The sequence below is a fragment of the Manis javanica genome, chromosome 11 (genome assembly GCF_040802235.1).
Source record: "Manis javanica isolate MJ-LG chromosome 11, MJ_LKY, whole genome shotgun sequence".
In the NCBI taxonomy this organism is placed as follows: Eukaryota; Metazoa; Chordata; class Mammalia; order Pholidota; family Manidae; genus Manis; species Manis javanica.
The window spans coordinates 51377727-51403011 of NC_133166.1; the positions used below are offsets into that span (position 1 = coordinate 51377727).

Below are 25285 nucleotides of genomic sequence, written 5' to 3' on the forward strand. Positions count from 1 at the left end.
GTAAATTTCAAAAAGTTTCATGATCAATACTATTTAAAAACACTTGAGAAACAGCTCTATTACAAAATATTTTACAATCATCCAGAATGTATTAAATGCCTCACAGTTTGGCACAGAAAAGCAAGAGCTTATTTTCATTTCTACCGAAGATATTTTAAATGGCAAATCATAACCACTCAATATTTTGATCTACTGAACAGAGATTACATTTAAATACTCCTGAGTTTATATATGAATTAGGTAACTAGTAGACTCCGAACTTGTCTGTCCCCCCTCATACTTTGGTTATTTCTTGGTAGGAAGGCAGATACCTACGAAAAAATATGAATACTTTCAAAGTACTAATTCAGTTTTTCATATTGCTACCTGCTATACAGTACATCAATTCTTGTCATGATATAAAAAAGAAAGCACTAGGAGGTGCATGGAATAGTTATATGGAAATTCAAGTTTTAAAACAGCTCTTTTTTTAACTTGCGTGGTCTCCAATGAATTACTTAGTCTCTCTGTGCATGGAAATAATAATATCTCACAGAATTGTTCTGAGAACCAAATTTGATAATGTATGTCAAAGTGCTTTGTAAATTATAGTTACATTTGGTTGTCAGCCATTAGCTACTGATATTAATAATAAACACATGAATACTATGAATTGGCAGACCATATAAAAATTTTTTAAAGGCACATAAATCTAAAGTATTAATATTATTATTCTTCTAAAATATTCCTAGTATCTGTCCCTTCCTATTTATCTGTTAAAACTATTCTGAAGAATTTTACAACTAATGGCCTAAGGCTTTTAGGCCTAGGGTACTATATACTATTCACAAATTAAATTTACTAAAACACATCAATAATAATAGTAATAGTGTATAAAATTTGCTCAATACTTGCTCTATTTATATATATATATATATATATATATGCTTTACAAATTATCCTCTGTAAGGCAGTTATTATTATCACCCTTATTTTATAGATGAGAAAAAGGGGCCTAAGAATAGTAAATTTACATAATGAACATCACAAAATGATGGAGTCAAGAACTTAACCATTATGTTATACTCACATATTACTCCCCTGCTCTCATAACCTCAATGGCTCTGTTAGATCAAGTACAGATAATTTTGCCTCATTTTCAGGATCCATGACAGATGGCTCCCATCCCATTCTCAGTTTCCAACCTGATCTTCCCTGATGCTCCTACATGAACCGACCAACCAATCACAGTGGCCTGTTCTGACCAATCACCAGTTATTTATGGCAACACCAACGCCTGTAAGTCTTCAGTATACCCATCATCTATCCATTTGTAACTCTTCTCCAAATGCTCTTAATAGGCAAGATTTCCTTTCTCCTCTGAGTTCCTATGGTTCTTAATCGTCATTTTTTATGGTTAAGAATACTGTTTACAAATTGGTGTGAGTTTGTGTCCTGGCTCCACCACAACCGAGCTGTATGGCCTTGAGGAGGTTATTTTTGCCTCAAATTTAGCTGTAAAACTGGGCTTAATTTCAGTACCTATCTCAAGAGAGTGAGGATTACATGTGATCAGTCTGTATAGCAGAGTATTTCAATAAATGCTAGTTACTACATCATTCACTTGGCAATCAGGACATACTGTAAAACTTTGTAACATTTGTTGTATTTTCAAGTGTCTAAGTTTCCAACTAACTTATCTTTAAGTAAAGTAATAGAATTTTAGAACCCACAGCATAGAACTACATCTTTTAGTAGTGTTTTATTATCTAGTGTTTGTTCACCTATGGAACATTTACTGCATCTTCTTCCCTAATGTCTTCCCTGGCACCATGCCAAGAGATGTTACTTATGCTTTGTATCACTCATGTATCTTATGCATGCACTGATTATAATACTTAACCTTACTATATTGCTTATACCTCTTCCCTTATTACATATTATACTTGTTTATATGTCCGTGGGTAGTGACATATGCATTAGTCATCTTTGAATACTCTGAATCAAAAGAGATAGTAAATAGGCTTGTCTGAATTAATGAATACTGAACCAAAAATACCTTCCACATCTTCAGTATGATTATAATGTTTAAAAAGATGATCAGAAGACCATTAGACTTTAAGTTAAACAAGAGACATATTAATGTCATACTCACTGAAGAAAGAAAATTGTCAGTAGCATATTAAGTCCTACTCATTATATCCTTCAGATAATATGAAAAATAACTCCTCCCATCACCATCAGTAGGACTCTGGCTTAAAGTTTTAACTGAAGCACTTTAAAAACTAGTCATTTTTAAAACTCAATAAATAAAAAGTGTGATTTAAAAATAAAAATACTTTGACTATTCAAATTCAGTTAGAGAATATCCATCATATCATCGATGAGTTTTCGCAGATGCCTCGGGTACCTGACTGGTTTTCTTGGTTTCACTGGAGATGGCTGGTAATTGTAGGTCTGCTTTGGTTATGTAGCTATATTCCTATTATGTTAATGTGTGTACACAATTTAATTAGTAGTTTAAAACCTATACATGCTTATGTTACTCTACAAGAAGATATGTCAAAGAAATAATCAATCCTCCCATGTTTTCTTCTGCCTGCTACTTCTATAGCTTTTCTTCTTCCTTCCTAATTACAACCCTTAAGTAGAATTCGTGCCTCATATCAAAATTACCGAGTATCATAATTCTTCCAAGTGGTAAAGATACCTCAAGACACACGCTGGGCATAGAAGCTACAGGGCATAAATCTGCAAAGAAGTAAAAAGCTAACCTTTTCAAACAATATGGCTTCTCTCTCACTTACCAACTTTACATTTCCCTGTATGGCCCTGGAAGATGACTGGTTAGCCAGAGACTGGTGAGATTCCTCAAGGGAGGAACAACCTAAGACAGGCATAGTCGCAGTGGGGCCATCAGGTGAGAAATTGGGGATCGTGAGGCTTCGAACCTCACCCACCGTTTTGAGAGAAATTTTCTGCATCCGTGGATGTTTTGTTGCCCTTGTCTAGCTTGGATTAATATTTAGTCTATAGGCACAGACCTGATCATCTACATTTGCCCTCTTACAGCACTAAACTATGTTTTCTACCTTTATCTTACATCTACCTACCACTTCAGCATTTTATTAAAAAAATAATAATAATAATAATAATAATAATAAGGGAGAAATGTGGGATTCACATATAAATCAAGTCTAAGAATCAAACGAATATTCATATTTGACCTGATTGTTTATAGTTCATAATGTGTGATCAAAACTGAAAGTTTCTGTGATGAATGCCCTTGCACTGTTCACCATCTAAGAACTTATTCACTATGTAAGAATTTGTTCACTATGTAAGAACTTGTTCGTTATGCTTCAAAAGATTGGAGACTGTTGAGAATTAGGCTTGAGGTTGATTAATGATTGTGCAGTGAGTCCCCTATACAGAATTTTATTGTTGTTAACAACCATTTGATCAATAAATATGAGAGATGCCCTCTCAAAAAAAAAAAAAGAATGTGAAATCATACAACTATAATGGAAAACAGAATGACAGTTTATTTAAAGGCTAAACACACATTCTACCATACAACATAGTGATTCCACACCTAGGAACCTACCCAAGAAAAATAAAAACATATGTTTACACCAAAAAATAAATAAATAAATAAGAATAAAAAATAAAAATAGTTTGTAACTGGAGCTCTATTAATATAAGACTCTTAAGAGGAATAACAAAATAACAATAGAATATGAAGTTAATTAGGTTGTCTAAACACTCTTTGCTTCAACTATAAAACTAGAGAAAGAGTGGGGCTAAGTTCTAAAGCTTAGTTCTGGAAATGTGATCTAAGAAAATTAATCCTACAAAGTAGTGAAATGGATATTACATTTTAAAACTAAAATACAAATGAGCTTATCTGATTTTAAAGAGGGGATATATCATAAAACAAGAGGAAACATATGGCACTTACCATGAAGATGTTATTAATAAGGATAAAAGGTAAAATTAGAAAGTAAATCACATAGGAATCTACCAAAATCTAAATCATTTGGATTATGAATGAGTTCACTTGGCTAAAAAAAAATACTAAAAATATAAAAATGCTGCAACTGTACAATGATTCTAATTTACTGAGAAGGCTTATAATTAACTCCGATTCACAAGTAATTGGGGCCATAAAGCTTTTTTTTATTACTCAGACAACCCAACTCCAAATATGTTTTTAATGAAATTGTGTCATAAAATAATAAAATTCACAGATGAGAGTGATCAGAAGAAAGTTAACAGACACTGTTTCTTCCCTACAGATATTAGCAACAAAATGGAGTCTGAAATGTCGATTTTAGTCTCTTAAGGTGAAAAGAGAGCTATGAAGCCATTTAGAGAGGATCTGAAGATAAAGACAATTTGGCTTTGTATTTTAAAGGTACCATGAGTAACTGAAATTGAGATTATGAGCTGACAGATTTTCTTTTTTTAAAGAGGTATCTCAAGAGTGGAAAGTAGCATTCATTTAAGACATAAATAAACCTCATACTGCTGGAGCTCAGTAGCTCTACTAGGAAAAAGGGATTAAAGCAGAGGCCCTAAACCTCTGGTTTACAGTTATTTCCAAGGTCCATGAATCTGTATGTGCATACATGAGCCAGTTACAGGTATCTTCTGTTTGTCCTTCAGATTCTCCACACTGCTCCCTGCCCTTGAAAAACTGACCTATATGAACTACATCAAGGCACTCCTGCAACCTTTGACTGAACCTAATCAAAAAGTCAGAGGAAGGAAGGGTTATGTATTTTCCTGTCTCCTTCCCTGTTAAGTCCTCTTAGGCTGGCTAGCACTGAATTTCCAAAGACAATCTACTTATAGAGGCATCCCTCTCCTTCTAAGTTCCTGTAACTTCTCCCTCCTCTGGTTCCTTTAGGGCCTAGGAATAAAAACAAATCTACTGATACAGGCTCCTGTACTATACCTGGTGATTCCACTACATCCTGCACACAACTCCATAATTAGTTTCTGTAAATCAATTTTCATTGAATATCCTAATTTGAGTGTGTCAGATGTTCTCCATAGGACCTTGACGATTTAATACACTTGCTAAAAGAACAATTCTTTTCATATAGAAGTTTATGATATTTGATGATGATGAGAGAATTCTCATAAACAGGCGTCTTGTAACACTGCTGATTAAAGTGCCAAATACACACACATATATACAAATACATACATACATATGCATATGTGTATGTGTATATATATGGAGAAACAGAGAAAGCTAGTGTGGCAAACATTTACTATAAATTCAGCTAGAATGTATATAAATGCGCACAGTATTATTTTTTTCCAACCTTAATATAGTTTTACTTTTTCTTTTTTGAAGAAAAAAGAGACTCTTGGCAGGGTAACGGTGACCTCAGTCATTCAGTCATTCAATCATTCAACAAATACTTATGCAGCTTCCACTACATGACACATACTGTGTCCAGCCCTGGAAATGCAATAGTGAACATGATACCTGTCCTTATAGAGCTTACAGTTTATTAGGGCATATGTTACACACATGCAAAGTAAACAAACACACACATAGACCTATTAAATAATTTCTGTAAAGAAAAAAAACTGGTTAAAGAAATAAAGAATCATGGGCGGGATATATTTACTTTAGGATGAATCAGGAAAGAATTCTGCAAGGAAATATCACGAAAGTTAAATTCTGAAAGATAAGTAAGTAACAGCTATGGAAAGGAAAGGGAGAACATATGAGCAGATGAAACTGCATGCATGTGCTTAAGGAACGAAAGGAAAGCTGGAGCATTGTGTGAAGGACATTTCATGAGACTAGAGAGGCAAAATTATTCAAGATATTGTAGAATTTTGGATTTTATTCTAAGAGTAAAGGGAGGCCACTGAAGGATCTTCAGGAAGAGAGTAACATGATCTGATTTACAATTTAAGATCTCTTTTATTGCTTTGTAGAGAAAGGACTATACTGGGGCAGGATTAAAAATGTCTGGAGGGCAGTTAGGCTGGACCAACTACAGTGGTGGCAATGGAGATGGAAAGAAATGGATGAATTTGAGAAACGGGAGGCAAAATAAATGGAAAGGAAAAGGAGAGAATCAGTATGACCCTCAAGTTTCTGGATTGAGTAACTGGGTAAAGGGAGGTCTTCTACATGGTTCTACTCATATCCACATTTGAGGTGGAAAATGGAGGGTCTAGTCTGGATCATATTAAATTTGATGTTTGTGAGACATTCAAGTGGACATGTATGAGACTGGGACTCAAAGGAAATTCCAGACATGGAAAGTCTTGAAAAAATAATTCCTATCTCAGTGAGGATTGAATTCTATTGCAAACAAAAGAAAACTAGAGTAACAGTAACTTAAATAGTAATTCATTTATTTTCTAACAACACTAACTGCTACATCCAAGATATGGGCAGAAAGAAGAAAGAAGTTTTGATCAAGAGTTTACTCCCTACTAATTTTTGTCTTTTTATCTAGAAAAAAACCACCTTCATCCCATCTACTTCTAAGTGGCCAAAACTATATAACTAAAAGTAAAAAGGGATGCTGGGAGAATATTAGTGTTTTCTTTATAAGCTTTATAGCACTACTTGACATTTAAAAATCACCAAAGTATTATCTGGAAAAAAGAAAACCTTTAAAAAAATATGAAAAGGAGATGTGGAACTGTAGACTACATATACACTGAACTCTCTGGAAAAGTTTGACTATGAAGACAAACTAAACAATAGAGCAGCATTTTTCATACTCAGCAGTATTGCCATTCAGGGCCAGATAATTCTTTGTTGTGGGTAGCTATCCTATGGCATTGTAGGATTTTAGCAGCATCCCTGGCACCTAGATCCTCTTCCCCAGTTGTTACAAACTAAAATGTCTCCAAGACTTAGCCAAATGCCCCCTGGGAAGCAAAACCATCCAACAAATGCAATAAAAAGGAGGAATATGGTACTGACCATGTTTTTAAAAAAAAAAAAAACATGCTTGAGAGTCAATAACAATCTCATAGGGAGAGAGGCTAATGGTAAGGGAGAGACTACTGATGGCTGTGGTGCAGGGAAGGAACTAGAGACAGATGATTACACACTGAAGTAGAGAAGGCAAGAGGATGACCTCAATGCCGGTTGTGACCAACTGCTCATATCCAATTAACCTTCTTGGTAAAGAGAAGACGTACTGATTGGAAACAAGATTGCATTCAATCAAAGTGTGTATAGAACAATTATAAAATCTGGGTAAAGTACATAAAATAGCTGTTTAAAGGTATTAGGCAGCAATCTAGGCTGGATTTGAGGGGCAAGGATCTATGAGAGAAGAGAACATAAGGTAAGCTCCACATTCACTTGGCCTCTTCTCTGACAGTATTGGCAAACTCACAGCACAGGAAAATAAGAGTTTTAACAGAAAATGGCAGTCCCATTTGGCCAAGACAGAAAGTGGAATTTATGGCTGTCAAAGTAAATGGCACATGAGGGTCAAACTGTAGACAGGAAGGAATCACAAGTCTACATTAAATCTCCCAAAGAGGTGCTAGTCAACTCTTAAATTGCCACCCAGAGTAAGACTCCCAGAATCCCTTCAGAAATCAGCAGATAAAAGGCTAGAAACCTAAGCAGAGATGTTAACAACCACAGAAAACAACATAATGTGAGGGAGACAGAGGTTGGACTTCAAAACCCTCCAAGACTGGACATGTTAGTTAGGACTACACTGAGGTCACCACTGGGAGTGAGGGCAAAACTGAAACAGATCAGTCTTAACAAAGAATATGATCCTTAACAGGATTAAAGTAACCTGTTAATACACTATCAACCTGCTGGGGAAAAACAAACCAAAACAAAAATAGGAAGAATTAGGCATTTATAATTCCTACAGTTTTTTTATAACCTTGGAGTGGGAAGGCCTGTTTCAAAAAATTGAGATACAATTCACATACCATAAAATTCACTCTTTCAAAGTGTTACAGTTCAGTGGCTTTTAGTTTATCCATGAGGTTTTTAGTATATTCAGAGGGCTTTGGTATAGCGATCACCATTATTTAATTTCAGAACATTTTTGTCATCTCAAAAAAGAATGTAGCCTCCCCCTACCCCTTTCCTTCTAGCTCCTGGCAACCATGAAAAAAGTTGGGAGATTTGTAAAAAGAATTCCTACTCTACCTAGTACACAATTGGTTGCTTTTTATTCCCTATCACATTTACATTTTTAAAAATTGAGTCATTAATATAAAGAACCAATTTGTTTAAAAGGGAGCCTTTGTAGTTCATCAAATAATAGAAAAGTTAGGAAAAAAGAAATGAAAGGCAACTGTGACTGTGTCACATAATAGAGAAAAAGAAATACATAATAATCCTCCCCAGAAAACATTTTAAGAGCCTCTGTTTAAAATATAGTAAAATTCCATATAATCCTGGTGTAAGGGAGTAAGGCTGATACCTACTTTCAACATTTACCTACATTATGGATGAAAAGATTTCTTCCTGTAACATAAATTTTAAAAATATTATGTGCGATGTAGGTAATAATGGTGTCTTACCAATGGGTTTCAGCCCTAAACAAGTTCACTATGGATTCAATGTGACCAAAGAAATGACAGTAGAATGCTCTTTGGGTGAAAGGGTTTATACCCAACTTTATTTCCACAGTGACAGGTCAATCACTAGAATCCTGTCCACTCAGAGCGAGTCTGCATGCAGCAAGCTAGTCTCTGTCTCTGGGCCTCTCCACCCATGCAATCGTCTCAGTCTCTGTCCTCGGCGCTACCACCACTCCAGTCTCATCTCTGCTCTCCTGCAGCCTTACAGCCGTGCCACCGTGAGGCCCAGAATACTGGACAGGGCTTTTTTATATAGAGTCAATAACAACATATTGCACACACACGTGTAGTGAGCTAGCCAACCAGGACCAGGTGAGATTCCTGGCAATAGGAACCTTCATTTTACCCACAAATGGCTTTTTTTTAATACAAATTTTAAAAATCCTCAAATACCAATCAAAATAACAGCAACAATAAGAGCAAACAGTAGTTCTTGCTATATGCCAGGCACTGCTCTAATTACACATACTAACTCATTTAATTCCTACAATAACCCTATAAGAACTTAAGTATCTCATTTCACAGAAAAAGAAACTGAGGGACAGAGAGGTTAAAAATCATACAGCTATTCAAAAATCACAGAGCTCATACACAACAGTGCAGAATTCAAAATGAGACAGTTGCGTTCTGAAGTCCACCACTGTACTATACTGCTTCTCGACAAAAATGGAAGAAATTTGCTGGAAACTATTAAAAAGGCATGTGAAAGGGAGAGGTTGGACTAATATTAAAACTAGCTAAAAAGTTGGAGCAGAATGAACTCTAGAAGCTGAAAAGGAACTAGAGATCCCTCTACCCTTAGAAGTTTCTGGGAATAGAGGTACAAGTCTAAGGTCTTAATTTAGATCTAACACCAAAACAGGCTTAGAGTAATTTCAGAACACCCAGTCACAAAGAAAACAGTCACCTGATGGTTCAAGTATGTTATTCCTGTGACAAGAGAAAGCATTTTATTTCAGAAATAGGAAACAAAATGTAAAGTGTCAATGTACCTGAGACTGTCAGCTTACAGAAATTCATTCATTTGAAAGTGTAACAGCCTATCAAAGCAGTGATAAGTATCATAAACTTTTTGTTTTGATAGAGGAACAGTTAATGAATATATTAGCATTTAAGGAAGCATTCATAGTAAGAAAAGGTGAGGTAGGAGAAGTAGATGAAAAGCAGATGACAAGTCCCAACATCATAGTTTTGCTGTATGTACTTCACTTGACAAGAAAAAACAGCAGTTAATGACATTCCTGAGATTTCAGTGATTTCTCAAATTCAAGAATATCTACACAAAATATGTATTTCCCATACAATGATAAATATAAAGTAAATGGAAGATATATGTCCATTTCAGACCCTGAATGGAAGATCCTGAATGGAACAAGAACAACAAAGACTCATTAAGACATGGTTTTGAGTGCTGTACTCTGCTCACTAGCTAAATAACTCACTTCACACAGCCGCCTCTCCATAAAAGTAATTCAAATTCCTGCCACTTCAAAATCACCGTCAGGGTTGCTCAAGAATTGTTCAAACCTGTAATGTTAAATCTACTGTAAGACTTGTGCAGTGGATATTTTTTATTTTCTAGAATTGCAAATTCAAGGAGCTCTGATCCCTATAACCTAGGAAAATTTTACTTAAACCAATTTTTTTATTCATTCCCAGAAGAAATAAGCACCGTTCACTTTACAGTTTAAAGGAGTGACTGCCTTAAGTGTGATTGCAGCATCAAAACAACCTGAGAACCTAATTTAAAATGCAGATTTCCAAGCTCCCATCACAAAGCTAATCAGGGAGAATCTGTGGAAGTTAGGCTGAAGAATCTGTGGTTTTAAGTAAGCTCGCAGAAAGAAAGCCTTCTGCAGGACTTTGTGCTGTCATTTGAGACCACTGAGACACACTCAACATTTTCAAAAACTTAACAAAATTTAACCATTCTTTACTTTAAACTGAATGTTAACTTTGGGATAACTCTATAAATATTCATCATCAAATACACTTTATAATGGTAATATTCCAATGATTTTTAAAAATCCAGTGTTATTTTCTGAAGTTCACTTTTTATATATACGCAAATCAAAACTCAATTTTGTTTATAATGCATAGCAGTGGACACCTTTAATACAATCAAGTACCAGCTTCCAAAGAGTGAAATACCAATACCACCCCATTCAACCCACCAGTAATTCCCACAAGGACTATATGATCCATCAACTTCAGAACAATATACAACTTGCACAAGCAACAGTTGAAGAGTACTCATTCAAATGGGAGAAACACCTTTTTGCATTATCACAGGCTGACACTGTGCTAGTCTGTTGTTCATGCATGCCCTTTAGAAAGATACAAGTCTCATAAATTACCAAATAAGAAAATGAAGTTTATCATCTCTTAATCAAGAATTCCTATGATTCTCATCCTGCTCTTTTGTTACACCTGAGTTATTCTTTTTTTAAAAAAATTCTTATTCTCTCACCTATATTCCTTTCTCTTATCTCCAAAAATATCTTCCTTAACTCTTACTGACATCATTATTAATCACCTGTATAATAAATTAAGCTACCATTTATAGGTTTTAAAGATGAGACAAATTTCTTCAAAGTTTTATCAACAAGGTATTAAATTCAAGTAACTTATCTATCTGACAAGAATGTATATTATTCTTATATGTTCACAGTGAATTTAATTAAGATGTTTGAGACTTTCCAAAGGAAGTGATCATCTCTAATCAAATAAGAATAATGCATAGGATGGAGAGAAAAAATACTAACTCTCAAGCACCAATCAGTAAAATAGCTGAATAAAAAGCACAAAAAGTAAACAGTGACCATGTTTAATTAAAATTTTGAGAAGAATTTTGTTTTGGAAGGAAAGCTACTTTTTAAAAATAATTATATACTATTAACTACCATAGAAAGTTACCCTGAGAAAATAGGCCACTTGGCAAAATAACTTGAAATTAGACATAAACCAAATATTTTATACATAGGATAAGAAAAATCTTAGTACTTATTTCATGGATATATCTTTTCATTATGATAGAATTTAAAACGCTTTTTCAAGTAAAGATACAAATATAAGGTTAAAGAAGTCCTTTATAAATTAACATAATACAGTTCAGTAGAAATATTATTAAGCTTTCTCAACAAGGGAAACACATTTTGGACTACAGTAGCTTGGAACCAGTTAAAATCCAAAAAGAATGACAAGTTCAGTAGGTAGGTATGACCAAAGATTTCATCATAAATTTTTTATACTTTATTGACTGACTTTTCTAATGAAGATCTCACTCCTATGGAGAAGAATAAAATGTACCATAAGTAAATGGAGGCGCCAAGTAAATCAATGTTTCACACAAACTGGCTATACTATATTTTCATTATTTTTACAATTTCAAAAAATATTTTATTCACCTGTACTTAGTTAAGATTTTAATGTTTAAAACATAAAGATTAAGGTCTTATAATCTTTTTTAAAATATAAAACTACTAAATCAGGAAACAATAAGATAAAAATCAAGTTCTATGAATAAATACTTTAAAAGTAAGTATTCTAGAATCATAACCCTGACAACACTAATTATCTTTTCTAGTCTTGGCAGTTATGTTGCATCCTGTTTGGGTGACTGATGGGATAATTTCACTTCATTTTCTCTTAGTTTATTCTGGAACATGTAGGAGAAGAACATTAAAATAATTAATACCTCTAAACAAGGTACTTGATAAAGGTTTTAGTTGAAAAAAGTCTTAAAAAAAGAACTTCAATTAACACATGATTCTAGAGCAAATAACTAAACCCCCATAAGCTGAAGGAAAACTCTAAGAATTTCTCATGTTAAAAAATAAGTCACTTAGTATTAAATATTTTAGGACTTCTACATGTAAGATCAACACTTTCACAAGGAGCCTTTTTCATCAGCAATTTGAGCTAGCATTACCTTAAATATCAAAAAAGTACATGCCTACATATTTTTATATCATAAAATGTTTTATTAACTAAAAACATTTAATCAGCAGGAATCAAAGCAGTCAAAAATAGGTAAAATGTATGACAAAACAAATTATTCCAATTCCTTACACCCACAGACATTTGGATTAATTTATTGATAATGACCTTACAGCCAAAAGAACACTAAAGTATTTAAATTAATATTTAATCTCAAATATAAAACTTATTAGTAAATACATTATGTTCAATGGAAAAAAGTATAAGATACTATAAATCAACTTTTCTATCTGAACATTTTAATAAATTTTAAGTCATACATAATCTATAGTTTATGTCTTAACACATAACTTATAAAGTATACAGCTTATATAAGGCTATATATTTTAAATAATTAATTAAAAGCATATTCTTTGCCTTGTTCACCTAATTTTTTGTTGTTTATAAAATTAATCACAGTTAGCAGGATAGAAATCGCTTTGAGCTTCATGAATAACATCCAAGAGATGGGAAAGGATTAGTTCTCAGTTGCTGCCAGTTATAGCACCAGGTGGCTTTTTCTGCAGTGAAGGTGTTACCGATAATCCCATTACACTGGTACTAAATCTTACAGACATCAAAATTATCACCAAGGTTCCTTTTCATCCCATCCTTTCCAAATGACTGGAAGTTGCTTCACCTGAAAGAAGTCAAATCCACATGCAGCTGCTGTTTTAGCAGGCAGCAAACTCTGAGAATGCCAGTCGTGATTCAATTTTGCTGTGCTGGTGGCCCCCTATTCCCTGTCCAATAATACATCTGTTAAGAAATCCTACGGCTACAAATCAAGTTTAATCCTACCAGGGACCTCATGTTGGTCTTGTCTTCCAAAAAGGCAGCAGGTTCTGCTGTCTATCTCTGCTAGCGTCTGGGGAATACCCTTTAAATCCCAGCCCTACTTAGAAGAATAAGCTAAGGATCACAAAACATGACCTCAAAAACCCTGATATGACTATATTCTGACCCAGAGGCATTCATTCTAGGTGAAGATTAGAACTTTGCATAATAAGATTACACAGCAAGTGAATGATATCAAGGGACTATCCATATGCAGGCCGCCTGGTTTTCTATAGACAGCCTGTGCTCTGCAATATGCAGTGCAGACGGAAGAGCTTGGTCTTTCTAGCTGAAATAAAATAGATTCACATAAATTAGCTGGCATTTCCAGATTCCTAAATCCCCTATTACATCTTTCATTGACAGCTCCTGTGAGGATAGCACAAATGTTATTCCTTTTCATTCTGTGCTTCTATAACAATCATGCTCTGTAATTGAAATGTACATAGATTATGGCTCAAAATTAACATCTTGTTTGCTGTAATCTTGGATTACAATTGACTATGTACATAATAAAATGAGGAAATCAATGGATGGATTTATCATCTCCAAGTAACTAGAGTTATTGTTTAAAGAACAGTTTAACATTTTGTGTCAATATTTTAAATGTAAAAGTCACACACAGAAATCAAAGAAATCTGAGTAAAAAGAGTACAACAGGCATCTGCCAATATCTACATAAAAATCAGATTACAAAAAATATTAGCCCATTTCCCTCAAAATTTAGAAAATGCAAAAAATTCAGAGATCTCATTAACATGATTTTCTCTCTAATCCACACTTAAGGAAAACAGTCAACATATAAGAAGTTCTCTACTTCTTAAAGTAGGTACAATAGCAGTATTTTATAAATACTGCTTTAATCATTTTATACTTTAAAATAATGGAATCAACTCATATCAATCCAAGTTTATAATTCGTAACTATTGTTTTTAAAGTACTTAGTGAAATAACGTCTGCTTATATTAAATATATACAGAGCATTAAAATGTACAGTATTAGAGATATTTAGAAAACAATGCTTGATTCGTTTTTTTTCTTTCAAGAATTTTAAAGCTATACAGGCTCTAAGCCAACTTATACAAAAAGAGAGATTCATACACACTCACACAAACACCTAGCCATAAAAATTCTATGACTGCAAAGGGAAGTTCACAACATTATTAAAAAAAAAAAGCATTAACACTTGCTATTTGCCACAGGATTCTTACAAAACTAAGCTCCTCAGAATACTTGAAAAAAGGTTTATTTGACAAGGTTGTTTGCCCACAATTGTTCAGGAACACACCACATCCATTACATCAGCCATTATCTCTTTTCATCACAATATCTTTAAACATATCTATACAAAAGTTGATACGTGCTCAAGATTCAGTTGACATAATTCTAATTTTGTGTATTAATCAGTCATTTATGTATATACCAATGGTATCAGTGGTAGAGCTATAAAAAACACTATGTAACTTCAACTACATAGCACATGAATAGTTTTTGGTTACACTGATTAGGATATTACTAGATAAATAAAAAGATGCAAAAAAAATACACATTTTCGTTATGATATTTGTATGTAATACTTTAGAGCTACTCTGTTCAGTAAGGTAGCCACTAGCTACATTTGGCTATTCAGCACCCAAAATGTGACTAGTGCAAACTGAGATAACTGTAAGTATAAAATGTACACTGGACTTTGAAGAGTAAATATAAGAAAAAAGTAAACATTTTATATTTATTACATGTTGAAAAGATCTGGATATAGTGGGTTAAATGAAGTATACATATGACTTGCATTATATTTTTATTCGACAGCACTGCTTCAGAAGATTATACATTTTCAGTAATATATTACTAAGCTAACTGAAGTTGTATGACTAATAAAAATACTAAAGCAGAGGTTGTTATTACTAAAAAACATTCCAGGGTCAAATCTGTTAGAGCAGCTTAGTAAAGAAAGAACAAAATGCTGTCATTTTAGCCTCTATTTCATATTTCTAGCTTATGAGTAATAGAAGAGAAGGGCCTGGACAAATTGCTGACTAAAATGTACCAAAAAAGAATGAAGTTTTATAGTTACAAAAATGCTCTAGTCCAGTAAATGTAGGTTTTTAGGATAAAACATACATCTTGGGCAATCTCAAAAGACTAGTAAAGTCTATGTGTTACCCCTCACTGAGTCCAACAAACAGTAGCTTCAGAAAACATGTCTGGATTTAGAAAGGGCCATGACTTTTTTCTCGGGTGCTATATAATGGTCCATATTCAAATTTTTAAAATACATTATAAGTAATAACAATACAGATGTGAAGCACAATATATTTCAGAATTTTAGCAAAATAAGTTTTACAAATTAATAGCATGTTGCTTTTCCATTAACCTTTTCATTCTATCCATCAATGTAGGTTTTAAAAAAGATCCATTAATAAAAAGGGTTTTACAGAAAGAAGAAAAAGTGTAAATAGTTAAATATGAAACATATACCTAATTTAATTAAAGAAAGTTAATGAAGAATTTAGTATGACTACAGACAACTGATATTATACAACTAAAAACCCTCTGTCATAACTGGAATATTATTTCAACATAAACAAGACTAAGGTATTAACTCAGTTAGAAGTTGCTTTTTCATAATTATTCCCTTATAATATTTATCTAAAATACTGAAGATGTAATATGAGTATCAATAAATAAGATGGATAAAACCTAAATCAATTCTTCAAGACTTAGCCAACCACTTTTTCCTGGCCTTTTAAAATTATGTAAGTTCTTTTCTTTTCTGGTTATAAGTATCACACAGACACACACAGATATAGAAACACAGTGCGCGCGCGCACACACACACACACACACAAATAACAATAAAAAAAACTTTCTAACCATCAATATATGAGTGCAATGATATTCAGTCTAAGTTAATCCCCAGACATTCAAATTCACGAATAAAAATTCATCAGTTTTAAATACACTGAGCCTATTAAGCAAGAACAAAAGCACATGCACAAAAGAGCTTTTAATATATTTCAAAGCCCACAAGAGCCATGGTCTCATTAAAATTATAAATTACACAAACATGGAATGAAGATTCAAACTGCAGTGCAGCTAAGCAGATTACAGAAAACCCCGCGTTCCATATGATAACACACCATGGCCCTCCCAGATGGGGGCTTGGAACAAAAAGGCCATCACCACAGCTAGGGAAAACCTTCTTGTGATCTCTGGTTTCTGTTCAGCAGATGACAGCCAAATAATATGTTGATTATTCTGTTTGTGCTGCTAAGCTTGTAAGATGGAATAAAAGCGATATGATCTATTGTGAACCCAATGCTAATGTGTTGCTCCACTCATAAATAATATACTGAATTTTTTTCAAAACTATCTTTTATCTGAATTTCAGTTTTTAAATGCATGAATTAAAATAAAAGCCAGGATAAAATAACATTTAATTTGATACTTTAAGCTAAAAAATATAGATGACAAGTGAAAAATATCTAAGTGCTTAGTCAAGAGTTAGGTAAAATCACCTATCTTTAATTTCAGCACTGTGATCAGAGACAAACACATTTTTAAATAGGCGATTACTCTCATTATGAAATATAAATGTAAAACTAAATAATACAATAATTATGAAGTTAATATACATTATTGATAGGATAAAAACTGAAATACTGAGGCACATAAAACACTTTTCTGTAACAAATAATAGCATATAATCAGAACATATATCTCAAATATTTGAAATAATAAAAAGTATCACTGAAGGTCAAGAATGTTCATAACTTGAACATATAGAGGCTCACAAGAAATCCCACTTAAAAACCAAAATAATGTAAAAGGCTATAGAAATAATTTTCAACTACCATAGAAAGAAATCCTTTCTTTTTTTATAGCTGTAGAGTATTTTATTGTATAGATATGCCATTGTTCATTTAAGCAATATCCCACTGACAGACATTCTCAAAAGAAACATGTGAATTTATTAATCAAGACACAGGTATTAGATATTTATAGGAGCATTATATTTAAACAAAATGGATGAAATATCATGATGCAATCATGTAAGAGAATACAGCAATCAAAGTAAACCACAACTACATGCACACTGACAAAAAAGAGAAAAATTAACTCATAAAGGTAAAACAAATCAAACCAAATAACACATCACAAGTGGCACCCAGAACATAAAAGCTTATCAGTCTAGGACAATTTAGGAGAACAGTCCTACACAACACAACGCTCTTTGAGGAATCATACAAATTCTAGGCCATGAGTAATGTTCACAATGACAACTCTGAACCATAAAGAAAAAAAAACTTTAATTATACTCCATTCTGTTTAAGAAAACAAGTTTTATATTTTGAAAGCATTTTAGAAAAACACTCGTGCAAGACAAATTTTGACACATAAAAGGATAGTCATCCACAAAATGAACAAATAAGGAATACACCATTCATTAATAGCCCATGAATGAGGACCTACTCAAAGTAAAATTCTCAAAGTTAGAATGTACTATGACTGCCTTTTGGAAGATGAACTATGATAAAATTTAAGTAACACTTTGGGGACTCTAAGTATACAATTTCCAATGTAAGCTAGTTCTTGGTTAATGGTCAAAGAATATCTTTGATATTTCTTTATATAATTTCTGAAACCTAGTCATGCAATTATCCACTTAACTGGTTGGACACCCTCAAGACAATATCCTATTCCACTTTTTACTTTGTCTTCTTTAAATTGTGACTGCCAAAGGGACAGGCTGACCTGGTTTCTAGCTCCAACTTGCTAAATGACCTTGTCCAAGTGACTGAAACTCTATAGCTTTCCTTAGTTTCTTCATCAGTAAAGTGAAAACATGACATGATAGTTAACAGAATGAATGTGCTAATTAACTAAAACAAAGCACTACTACATTAGGTCCTATATCTATACTATTGTTTGTTAAACTATCACAAACTACCACTTTACATATATTTCAGGTCTACAGTAAAAGGAATTATAATCACTTCAGAATATTTTCCAATATTAAGTTAAGTGCTACTGTCCAAATATAACAAATTTCTCATGTACTTATTTAAATTAGTTTAAAATACTACTATAATCAATTATCTTTAATCTGATAATATGACTTTGTCCACCTGATACATATAAAAAACAATACATGATATCTAAAAGAATATTCACTGCCACATCATTTGTAATAGCTAAACATTAGAAACAACCCAAACCACCACCAAAAACAGAATGGATGAATTCTGTCATATTCATTCCAAAGGAATAATATATAATAATGAAACGAATGAAATAAAACTACACGTAACTACACAGATGATCTTCAGAACATAACACTGAGGAAAGGAAGAAGCAATATATATGATTCCAGACAGTGGTGCTCACCAGCTAGCCCACCATGTCCCATGTGCCTAGCACCCCAGCAGGCATCCCACAGCTGTGCCAGTATTACAGGATAGCATCAAAGGACCAGACTGAAAGGAGTACAAAAGTGATCAGTCTTCAGGCTCAGGTCAATATGCAACAAGAGCTTCAAGTCTGGCTATTGAGTCTGGACCTCAGATCACCACCCTAGCCATTTTTCTGTGTCTGAACACAGCTCCCACCCACAGGAACTGCTAGACAAGGCACTGGAGACCCTGTAGCTAAGTGGAGTGCTAATACCAGAGCTAGAGGAGGAGGGGACCTCCACAGAGAGTGAGGACTTCTTCCAGCTGCTGGAAGATGACACTGCCTGACAATGCCGAAGTTTGTGCAGAGCAGGAGCCCTGCCAGAAGTGGGTGCTTTCTCATGGCCTGGGCCAGCAGAAGTCCAAGCACAGTAAGGACATCACCTTCATCAACAAAAAATGTAAAAAATCAAACTCTTGAGACCTTTTTGGCAGCCTGGACATCAACAATACAGTCTACAGGCTCTATTCTATGAGTTGTGACTTTAAAGGGCTTGGCCCAAAGAAAACCCTCAGGGAGCTCCTCCAGTTGGACCTCCATACAAGGCCTGGGTCACGTTGCTGGGCATTTCCTCCACCCTTCGCCATGTAGGGGAGGGGGCTGAGCAGTGGCAGGGTTGCTTCTATCCCTACTGAGAAGGGGCTCTGAGTCTCTGCCTCTAGACTTACTCCAAGAGACTTAATGTGAGGACTGTGGCATTATCAGGTTTGGGAACCCACAGGCAGTGCAGACGAGGTAACTCACCTGATTTCCTCCACTGTTCTTGGACTGCACTGTGACAGGCCCTATCAGCATAATGCCTTCTACCCCTAGCCTATACCATTTCTTGAAGAATGCTATCCCTTTCTAGCTGCCTTTCCAGCCTCCCACTTACCTTGAAAGGCCACAAGCTTGTCCCCAAGCATCTTGATCCCACCGTGATTGCTGCTACATCTAACTTCCTTACTTCTCTTCCTGCCCTAACCTCCCCAGTACACTAAAGAGGACCCTCCCTGACTTTACCTTGAGAGTTCTATTTCTTGTAACCATCCCCCTGAAAACAACAGAAACATTTCCAGTAAAAATACAAGAATGTTTACCAAAAAAACATGATTCCATAAACATTAAAAAGATGCAGGAAGTAAATATATGCTGGGGAATGCATAAAATAAATATATAAATACATAAAAATATATACATAAATATACATAAATACATAAAAATAAAACTGATGAAATTATGTAAGAATTATATAGTTTTCATAAAAATCAGGACATTGGTTACCTCTGAAGAAAAAAGAATACATCAAGGGTTTCTGAGATACCAGTAATGACTTACAGTTACAGAGATGTTTACTTCATACTTATTCATTTTACTATACATTTAAGTTTTCATATGATATCTTATAATCAAAAAGTTTTAAATGATTTATTTTCTAAAATAATATATTCTTACAGAGAATGAAGAGAGGGCTCTTCTTTCTTTGCTAACAAATTTATTTTCTTGGTCTACATTTCTCATTTTTATTGTGAATTTTAAAATAAGTTACTATGCCTTATTTTCCACAATCTTAATTAGGAGTTGATTTTTCACACTTTCCCAGTAGCTAAAAGGAAGTACCACTCCACTAAAAAGTGTAAGGATCAGTTATCCTGTTAAATCCTTGCTTAACTTGGTTTCTATCACTTTTTCTTCTTTTCAAGAGAATGTATGCTTACTTTCAAAAAAAAATCTACATTACATCGGGTAATAATTTTATATAGGCTGCACTCCAAAAAATGTAGTATTTTGCTCAAATGTAGAGAGAAAAATACTTTTAACTCTCATATGTTTTAAGACAATTTTGGGAGCATGTGTGTAGGCATACTACAATGGTCCATGACAGGATGGACACAGACATGACAATGAGGCCCACAACGTCACTCTGTGTAAGTATGGTTCACTGTACTGGAAACCATGAGAGCTGGATTTAGGATGGATATACAAAACAAGTTACACTTAAAGTCCACTGTATAAAATGTAACAGAGTGAGTTATTCAAAATAGATCCAATAATGCCTAATTTAAATTATATTGGAGCTGTTGTAAATACTTCCTGAAGAACAACAATATGGAGAATTTAAATTATTATAAAAGAGGCAACAATAATAATAATCTGACTTAAAATACAGACATATACACACACACACAATTTAGGAAATCTTAAAAGGTCCCTGGCCCACAAGCATCCTTCATTACACGTTCATTTTAACTTTTAGGTGCCACTAAACAGGAATCAGACAATTGAAGCAAGTCTATCAGCACATTCATTATGCTTCAGATACCATTACAATGGCAATAATGTCACCCCTAATGAGAACAGGGTTGTTTTTGTTGTATACCATTGTTTTTTTTGTTAATACAGCAGAGGATTCCCCTCTTTAGTGGGTCCAGCTAACCCAGCTATTTGACCATCAGTTAGGGGCCATGTTTTAAAAATGACAATGTGTCCAGCAGGGAGCAGCATTAGGACATTTGTAAGACTTGAACATGAAACTGACAGAAGAGGGAAAAAAACCACTTACCATAGGTCAGTACATTAAATTTTCAGGGTAGTTGCAGGGCTTCCAGAAAAAACATTGAAAGTATGTCTCAAAGCATATATGGGTGATCCATGTTTTTAGGATTCCTAAAGGAGGAAATCAAAATTATATTAAGTAAAGGCTTCTCTCAGCCATGCTGAAATCAATTAGTATATAATACAACTAAATGTCTCTCAGTTGTATAGTTGTTACTTCCTCTAACTGCAATAATGGGATTTGGAATTCATGTATTTGATCACATTTTGGATAAAAAAATTTAAAGGAAAAATCCAAAATATTAAAGTCCTTTATCCATCAGGAAATTTAAGTAGAAGAAAGTAAATGGGAACATAATATATCGATCAACCTAGAGAGAACTGTGGTCAAGGACTTAAAGGTTTGATAAGCCAACCATAACAGTTCTGATATATCAAGTTCTTCTAAGCAAATGTGGAAGTAATAGAAAGATTTCTAAATGTCAGCATGAATATCTGAGGTTAATTTTAAGAACAAACAAGCAACACAGTAGTTTGTAATGCTGTTGTTAAGACTAGTCAGGTTATTTACTGAATATGATAAATGCACATGGTCTTATAGAAAACCCTGTGGCCAGTTATAATATGACAAAGGCAAAACATACAATGTTTGATACTGTCTTGGATGCCAAAAACTGCCTCATTCAGCTATAACACCATTTAGGATATGTTAATAGAAAAAGGAAACATGATTTGCTTCATTTTTAAAAAATTTAACCTTAGTTTACTGAACAGACTTCAAACTTATTTTAAGAATTTCATTCTGGGAAATGATAAAATTATATAGGTATACCACAACAGTATTAAAGGTTTGGTTCCAGACCACCACAATAAAGCAAGTATTTCAATAAAGGAAATCAAATCAAATTTTTTTTTGTTTCCTGGTACATATAAAAGTTATATTTATACTATACTGTAGTCTATTAATATGCCATACCACTATTTCTAAAAAACTATATATACCTTAATTAAAAAATACATTATTGCTAAAATATTCTGAGCTTTCAGCAAGTCATAACCTTTTTCTGGTGAAAGGTCTTGCCTTCATGTTGATGGCTGCTGACAGATCAGTGTGTAGTTGCTGAAGGCTGGGGAGGCTGTGGCAGTGTCTTAAAATAAAACAATGAAGTTCACTGCATCAATTCACCCTTCCTTTTATGAAAAATTGTTCTGAAGCATGCAATGTTTTTTGATAACATTTTATTCACAGTAGAACTTTCAAAAGTAGAGTCAATCCTCTCAAACCCTACTGCTACTTTACGAATAAATTTGAAATATTCCAAATCCTTTGTTGTCATTTCAACAATCTTCATAGCATCTTCACCAAGCAGAGAGTACATCTTAAGAAACCACTTTATTCATCCATATGCAACTCCTCTTTATTTCAAATTGTATCATGATATTGCAACAATTCAGTCATATCTTCAGGCTCCACTTTTAGTTCTCTTGCTATTTCCACCACACCTTCAGTTACTCCACTAAAGTCTTGCACCCTTTAGTCATCCATGAGGAATAGAATCAACTTCTTCCAAACATATTTGGACCTTTTTTCATGAATGAGGAATGTTTTCAATGGCATCTAGAATGATGAATCCCTTCCAGAAGGTATTCAACTGACTTTGCCCAAATCCATCAGAGGGATCACTAACTGTGGCAGCTATACCCTTATAATATGTATTCCTTAAATAATGACTTGAAAGTCAAAGTTACTCCTTGATATATAGGCTGTGGAATGGATATCATGTTAGCAGGCATGAAAACATTAATCTCATTGTCCATCTCCATCAGAGCTCTTGGGTGATCAGGTACATTGTCAATGAGAGGTAATATTTTGAGAGGAGTCTTTTTTTCTGAGCAGTAGGTCTCAACAGTGGGTTTAAAATATTCATCAAACCACGTTGTAAACAGAGGTGCTCTCATCCAGGCTTTGTTGTTTCCCATTTATACAACATAGAGCAAATCTGGCATAATTCTTAAAGGCCCTAGGGTTTTCAAAAGGATAAATGAGCACTGGCTTCAACTAAAGATCACCAGCTGCATTAACCCCTAAGAGAGTCTGCCTGTCCTTGGAAGCTTTGAAGCCAGGCATTGACTTCTCCTCTCTAGCTATTAATGTCCTAGTTGACATCATCTTTGTCCAATAGAAGGCTGCTTTGTCTACACTGAAAATCTGTTCTTTAGTGTAGCCACCTTCATTAATGATCTTAGCTAGATATTCTGGATAACTTGCACAAGCTTCTATACCAGCATTGCTGGTTCATGTTGTAGTTTTATGTTATGGGGGCAACTTCTTCCTCAAAACATCATGAACCAACCTCTGCTAGCTTCAGACTTTTCTTCCTGCAGCTTTCTCACCACTCGGCCTACACAGACTAAGAGAGGTAGGGCCTTGCTCTGGATTAGGCTTTGGATTAAAGGAATATTGTGGTTGGTGTGATCTTCTGACTAGACCATTAAAACTTTCTCCATGTCAGCAATAAGTCTGTTTCACTTATCATTTATGCATTCACTGGATTAGCAGTTTTAATTCCCTTCAGAACTTTTCCTTTGCATTCACAATCCAACTGTATGATTACAAGAGGCCTAGCTTTCAGCCTGTCTCAGCTTTTGACAAGCCTTCCTCACAAGCTTAATCATTTCTAGCTTTTGATTTAAAGTGAAAGACACAGGACTCTACCTTTCACTTGAAATCTTAAAGAGGACATAGTATGGTTATTAACTAGTATATTAACAATATTGTTGTATCTTAAGGAATGGGGAGGCCCAAGGAGAGGCAGAAGGGTAGGGGAACAGCCAGTTGGTGGAGCAGTCAGAACACATACAACATTCACTGATTAGTTTCCTGTATTAACTATACAGTTCATGGCACCCAAGACAATTACAATAGTAAAATCAAAGGTCACAGATCACAGATCGCCATAACAAATATAAGAATAAAAAGTTTGATATATTGTGTTAATCACCAAAGTGTGACACACAGACACAAAGTAAGTAAATGCTGTGGGAGAAATGGTGCTAATAGACTTGTTCAACACATAGATGCCACAAACTCTCATTTGTAAAAAATGCATTATCCGTGAAACACAATAAAATGAGGTATGCCTGTAATATAAAATGGCCTTTAACTTTTTTCTTAACTTTTCATTTTGTGGAAAGAAAAAATATAAATAGTAATAATATGACACTAAAATCCTAAAGATTTTTAAAAGCTAATAATTTAAAATTTTTGAAGATCTTGTTTCAGTGCTGGACAACCCTGATAAAAAGTTCTTCTTTAATCTGAGTTGGAATTGAAATTTCTGTTCTAGAGAAACAAAAGGGTCTAATACCTCTTTCTCAAGGTCAAGGCAGTGTTAGGAAACTCAATCATTCATCTCTGGGTTAAATATGTCCCCACTTATTACCTATTATTGTTTCATATCACATTTTCCCACCATCCTGTCATTCTGAATATGTATCCATTATGGCAAGGCAAATATGCCTCATTTTTTGTGCTAATATTTATAAACTGGCTAAATAAAGGGCTGTCTTTACGGACTGAACTTGGATCGAATTTGCACACAGTATGTAAGTGCATGGATTTTGTTATCAGAGAACCTGGCTCAGCTGTGCATCCTATCTATGCCATGTACTAGCTTTGTCACTGTGATGGTAATTTTATGTCAATCTGACTGGGCCATCACAGGGTGCCAAAATATTTAGCCAAGCATTATTCTGGATGTTCCTATGGGGGTGCTTTGGATGAATTAACATTTGAATCATCAGATGGGGTAAAGAATATTGTCCTCTAATATGGGCCTCATCCAATCCACTGAAGGTCCGAATAGAATAAAAGGCTGATCCTCAGGTCAGT

At 34.1% G+C, this 25285-nt stretch overlaps 1 protein-coding gene and 1 pseudogene across 3 annotated transcripts in view; one reads left to right on the top strand and one right to left on the bottom strand.

The window, feature by feature from the left end:
• IMMP1L (inner mitochondrial membrane peptidase subunit 1) overlaps nucleotides 1–25285 on the bottom strand; it is a 79298-nt gene that overhangs the window by 43765 nt on the left and 10248 nt on the right. For all 3 annotated transcript variants that reach the window (XM_037019520.2, XM_037019527.2, XM_037019537.2), the window contains one exon: nucleotides 21401–21504. The gene's annotated coding sequence lies outside the window, so the exon portion shown is untranslated. The remainder of the gene's footprint in view (nucleotides 1–21400; nucleotides 21505–25285) is intronic.
• Nucleotides 18806–21394, top strand: LOC118972753 (lipid transferase CIDEB pseudogene; annotated as a pseudogene).